The sequence below is a fragment of the Pan paniscus genome, chromosome X, assembly GCF_029289425.2.
Source record: "Pan paniscus chromosome X, NHGRI_mPanPan1-v2.0_pri, whole genome shotgun sequence".
Taxonomy (NCBI): domain Eukaryota; kingdom Metazoa; phylum Chordata; class Mammalia; order Primates; family Hominidae; genus Pan; species Pan paniscus.
This window is the reverse complement of record NC_073272.2, coordinates 114,509,211-114,515,193: the sequence shown is the minus strand read 5'-3', so window position 1 is coordinate 114,515,193 and position 5,983 is coordinate 114,509,211. Positions and strand designations below refer to the sequence as shown.

At 41.3% G+C, this 5,983-nt stretch overlaps 1 pseudogene; it reads right to left on the bottom strand.

Moving 5' to 3' along the window:
* Window positions 1-1,819: 1,819 nt before the first annotated feature.
* On the bottom strand, window positions 1,820-2,644 carry LOC100988374 (transcriptional coactivator YAP1-like; annotated as a pseudogene).
* Between the last annotated feature and the right edge of the window lie 3,339 nt (window positions 2,645-5,983).

Sequence of the window (5,983 nt, the reverse complement as noted above, 5' to 3'; positions counted from 1 at the left end):
GCTGAATGAATTTGTATCTTGGAAGGTAATCAAGGATAACAGGATATGTGTATTTAGCTGCTTGACAGTTACATGAGAATCCTGGCCTTTCCCTGGTGAATGGCAGTGAACAATTGTAGGTGGGTTACACTTCTGAGAGGATTTGAGACATGCTGCATTCACGGGAAGGGATTATTATCTGGCTTGAATTCAAAGGCTCTGGCTGATAGCGCTAAAGATTTAGAGTAGATGTGAGGTTCCCATCACCTCATTTTCATTTCATTGAGTCTTTTGAAGAGCCCAGGCCAGATATTCTGCAGAATGTCTCACATTCTGGATTTATTTGAATGCTTACTTGTGATTAGCCCCAGGTGAGACTTGTCTAGCAAGATCACAGGGCAGTGTGTATACTTCCCAAAGTATCACATATAATTTTAAGTAGGCATGTAATTTTAAGCTGTTCCACTGCTAGTGATGTCAACCTTGACCATTTGTTTAATGTGATGACCACGAGATCTGTCCATTGTGAAGCACTGTTTCTCCTTTGGACCAATCAGCTATAGAATGAGGGTTAACAGGGACACTTGATATAGACCATGGTGATACATACTTGGCAGGAATGCGAGAAAACAGGCAATAAGGCAAGACAAGTTTATACATATAACCCACATAAGATATAAATTTGTAAGAGCGATAAGAAAAGTTCTCATAAGAACATACATGAGGGAACAATTATTTCTATGTGCCTAGGGTGTGTGTGTTGGCGGGGGGGGGGGGTTGTGGAAATGAAGGGAAAGCTGAAGAACAAAGGTGATATTTGAGAGTTGGATCTTTAAGCATGAGTTAATAGTGGCTGAAGGTGATGAGGGCACCCAGATAGACAGAAAAAGCATTAGGAAAAAAAACAGGTCTGAAACTACATAGTTCAGCTAGGAGAAATAAATCCTGGGTACTAGTGGGTACTAGTGTATAAGATGCATGGAAATGAATGACTGCAGATGAGATTGGAAAGGTAGACTAGGTTAGGCTGTGAAAAACCTTGAACTCCATGCTAAGGAATTTAGCTATAATTCTATAAGTAGTGGACGTGAATGAGGGACTGTAAGCAAAGGAATACTCAGATTGGACTTTTAGAGAGATGTGTGGATGGCAGTGTGGCAGACAGATTAAGGGGGGAATATTGGCAAAGAGGAAATCTGAGGGACTAAGAGGTTTTTGTGAGAAATGATGAGAGCAAAGTCTAGGTCAGTGGCAGTGGGGTAAGAGAGGAAGGGACTGATATGAGAGATTTTTTTTGAGGTGAAATAAAGAAAACTTGATAAGTGGCTACATGTGGGCATTGGAGATGTCAAGACTATTCTAGGCTTTAGGACTTGAACCATATTGGTGGTGATGCCATTAGCAATGTAAGTTAGTAGGAGAAGCAGATTTGGAGTAGAGAAGATAAGTTCTACATATATTGAATTTGAGTTGCCTAAAGGGTATCATTTCCTACTGTTGTTCCATTTGATTTTTTAAATGAAGCTCCTCCCTCTCATTTTCTTTTATATTTCTACTTGGATCACAGAGAGGAAATTGGAGTAATATGAACAACACTCACGTTTCTGGTGGACATGACAGAGAGCAAAATAGTTTAACCTAGAGATAACCAGGAATCAATCAATTATTCCTTGGGCTGCACATTGGCAGTCTTACTTTGGAATATTTGAGCAAACTTGGATTAAAACTCTAGGGAAGATCTGTTCTCAAAGGATTTCTGTACCTACTTTTAAAAAATACTATAAAGCAATGTAATTTTATTTAAATGTGCTTTCCCAAATTCATATACAAAAGATGGTAATCAAAAACATCTAAAAAGGTTTGGAGATGACCCTTTACCAAAACAAGGGTCAAGCCTTGGGTCTTGCCAAGAGATGGTCTTGTTTTCATGGTTTAGATAGTAAATTCTTCATCTTGAGTCATGGCTTGTTCCCCTACAGCAAGAAGAGGACCTGAGGCCAAGTTCATACTCTGCTGCACTGGTGGACTGGTGGGGGCTGTAATGTTCATCTGAGAGGGCATGGCCTTCCTGGGGTCCTGCCATGTTGTCTGATTGATGTGATTTAAGAAGTTTCGCTTGCCAGAAGATGTCTTCCCCATCTCCCAGCTTGCTGGCAGAGGTACATCATCAGGTATCTCCAAAGAGGACTGTTGAAGATGTTGAGCTGTGGGTGTAGCAGCTGGGCCAGACTACTCTAGTGGCAGTCCCAGGAGAAACAGCTCCTAACTGCAGAGAAGCTACAGAGAGCTGGAACATGCTGTGAAGTCAGGGCTCCTGCAGTGCCTTTGTCAGTACTGGCCTGTCCGGAGTGGGAATTGGGCTCCTGTGGCTTGAAGGAGTCAGGCAGCTTCCAGAGCCTCATGGGCATGGTCTGGGGTATGTTGGTCATCTTAGGGTTCATGACGGCGCTCAAGAGCGCCTCCGAGTCGGTCTCCAAGTCCTCCTGGACGTGCACGATCTGGTGCCTGGTGAAGAATGCCTATGGCGCCACCTGGGTCGCCAGGGAGGTTGGGGTGCTGGTTGCCTGGGCCTGGACGGCAGACCCTGCCCCTGGGAGGGTTGCGCAGGCAGCTGCCCTTGGCCCTTGAGGGACGGTTGAGATGGTGGCTGCTGCCCAGGATCCATAGCTTCTGCCTTCCCCGACGTGGAACCCTGACCAGGCGAGCGAGGGCTCCGCCAGGACGCCCCAGCTCGACGGGCCGAGATGACAAAGGCGGCAAGGGCTTCGGGCCAGGTGGCGCTGGGTGGCTGGAGTGGCCCTCTTCTCTCTTTCAGGGCCGCTGGGTGGGTAGGGGGGTGCGCCATGGCCCCTCATCCCCCATCCTGCGCCTCCGCCCCACGCTGGTCCCTGGCTCTACTGGTCTGTGTACCTACTTCTGATAAGCTTTATGAAGTCACTGGAGCCATTTAATTTCTCAAACAAGAATAATCACCCCAGAGGTTAACTCTTAAGGAATTGCAAAAGTTAATTAGATAAAACGGTTCTTTTTCCTTAGAAGCCAAGGGTTTGTCCCACAAAGATAAATCAAGTATTTTTTTTCTTGAATTTCTTTGTTTTTCTGTCAAGCCATTTTTATTTATTATGTCCAATTCCACTGAACTCTTTAATTTCAATAGATTCTAAAAATAAATCCCCTAGAGGAGAAAAAATAATGAACAAAGAGAGAAAATAAGCCAACACCATGACATGGAGGAGCATGCACAACTGGCTATGCACTAATAAACAACATCCAAGAAGACACTGGGTTCTTAAGAACATTTCCTTAATTACGGTCATGATATGTGCCTTCCAAGAATAACAGTATGTGCAGTATTTTAACATTGGTAGTAAGATCTCTATTTTATTAGAGTTTTTCAAGTCATGGCATGTAAACAAAGATGTCTGTCATATATTCCTAGGAAAGTGAAACCTTTCAGCTACAAAGTGTTTATCATTTTGAAAATATTTTAATATAAATGATAGACTTATGAAACTTTAAATGAAACCTCAAGAATTCTAGCATACTCAAAAGTTTCAAGGTATAGGTGTTTCTGTTTTTGTTTCCACTAACCCAAAGCAAGTTCTTTCTTTTGGCAACTCCACCACCAATTTCCTCTTTGTTTAATTTACTTTATTTTGTGGAATGAGCAAAGCTTGTAACTCAATCTTCCCGGATCTTTTTTTTTTTTTTTTTATGTTCTCTCCTTGGACTATCTCCCAGTTTCCTCTGTTCTAAAACTGGCGTAATGTAATTTTGATGCTGAATGTCATTTGGGGTGAGAAAACAAACTGAGATTGAAACTCTGATGGGAAAAAGAGAAAATGCCATAATACCTATTTGCCTGTACTTCATATTTCTCTTTCTCAAGAGACATTTGCTCGACTTATAACTTGGCTTTCTACTGTTGCATTCTTCCTCTATTTGTGCCCAGAAACTTCACACTGATTCCACATCTTTCAATCTTCTAGATCAACCCTGGATCTGATTTAGTAGTTAAAAAAATAGAGATTTGGAAAAGAAATATAAAATAGCATGAGGAAACTGCAGAAAAAGAAAAAGAGGGAACCAGAAGATCTGAACATGGACCCAATCGAATTTATGAAGCAGATAAACTCTTATCTTGGTGCCTTCTATTCCTATTCAGCCTCCTTTCCCATCCCCACCCTCCTACATTTTCACTTTCCCCCTGTTCATGCCTAGCCTGATTTCCTTCTTATAGGGCCTTGCCATTTGCTGTCTCATCAGCTGTTTCCTCTAGTAGACATATTAGTGGGCACATCTAAAAGTATTATCCCTCCCCCAGGCTTTTGCATTTTACTAAATGTCTATTGCAGACTAGAATGCTTTTGAGGCCCAAAGAATGAATTACTGATGATTTAATGGAATTTGATTCACCATTTCTATAACGGTGTTCTTTGTGTCCCTACTTCCATACCTCTCACTTTCATATCTTCTTCCCCCCAAAAAACTCATTCTGCTAGCTATCTCAGTATGACCAGGTTTTGTACTTGGTCAATTCCCAGAAGATGTTAGTACTCTCACCAGGAAAGTATGTGGTGGATAAGTGTGTGGGGGGTTGCGGGAGGGAGGACAATACCTAAATGTACACACACACACACACACACTCAAGAAGGGACAGATTTGCAAACTTTACTGAGAGCTATAATTCCATTCTCAGAGTGATAAAGACTCTTCCAATCCATCCAAACAACAAACAATAACATAAGAACCTCTCCCACAAGAGACATTTGCTCGACCATTGCATTCAGGGAAAGAGAATTTTTATCTATTTTAGGAAACTCATCTTGTATGTATAATCACCTGATTGCTAGCTTATTCTTGAATTCTTTTACAGTGAAATATGATTATCATATCTGTGATGCAGGCTTAAAAACAAGCTTTTAAAAAGTTATACAGAATCTGTTTGGCAAGTCTCTCTCTCTCTCATGTGCATGCGCGTGCGCGCGCGTGTGTGTATTCTATTTGATTGGTTTTTCTCCATTTTTGCAGGGGAGCAGTATGTACTATAGGGGCAGATACTTCTGCCTTGTTGCTCTAGGGAACTCTAGGAGACAGTCAAGATGGCCTTCAGAAATATGAGAGGAGAGAAGGACTACATAGAGGCTTAACTCTATTTAAGGCCACCTCGGTCTTAAAGATGGACTGGGGAAAGAGAAGGAGAAAGAGGGAGAGAAAATACTAACCTTGCCAGGCCATAAGGAAATCATGTGCTTTAGTATGAAGTTCTTCTATGATCCATTTGAAAAAGAACAGTTTGAATAAATGAAACACAGATAGAGGTATAATAAATTGGATTTGTTATTATTGTCTACCAATATCTATTCTCCCGTTTGTCCTGGGCACACAGCTTAGACTACATTTCCCAGCCTGTCTTGCAGTTAGGTTAGACCATCTGACTAAATTCGCTCCAGTCAAATGGGAGCAGAAGTTACATGTGTTAATTCCAAGACTTGCCCATAGAACCTCCACAGATGCACTTCAGAACTTTATTTGACTCTCCACAGAAAGGAATGGTGAAAACCAAACCAACATTGGAAACCACATGTTGAAAGTAGAAAGGCCACCTAGTGACCTCCATATTCAGCCTGGTTGCTGTACAAACAAGAATTGACCCTCTGTTGCATTTGAACCATTACATATTTGGGTTAATTTATTATAGCAGTTTAGCCTACCCTACTGTGTTCCTTGAGAGCATGATATCCACTACCACATGCAGCACAATGCTCAGCATAGAATGGGTGCTCAATAAATAATTGTTGAATTAATGAGCTACTACACTAGCCCCTTCATGAAAGATCTCCTAAAATGTGTAATTACTATAGAATGCTAAGCTGCAAAATTCCTTCATTCACACATAATTTTATTCATTTTAAATGGTAATTGATATTTAAGTATTGAACACTTGTTTATTACAATCTTTTACAAGAAATCCTGATAAGGTAGACGATATTATCTCCATTTA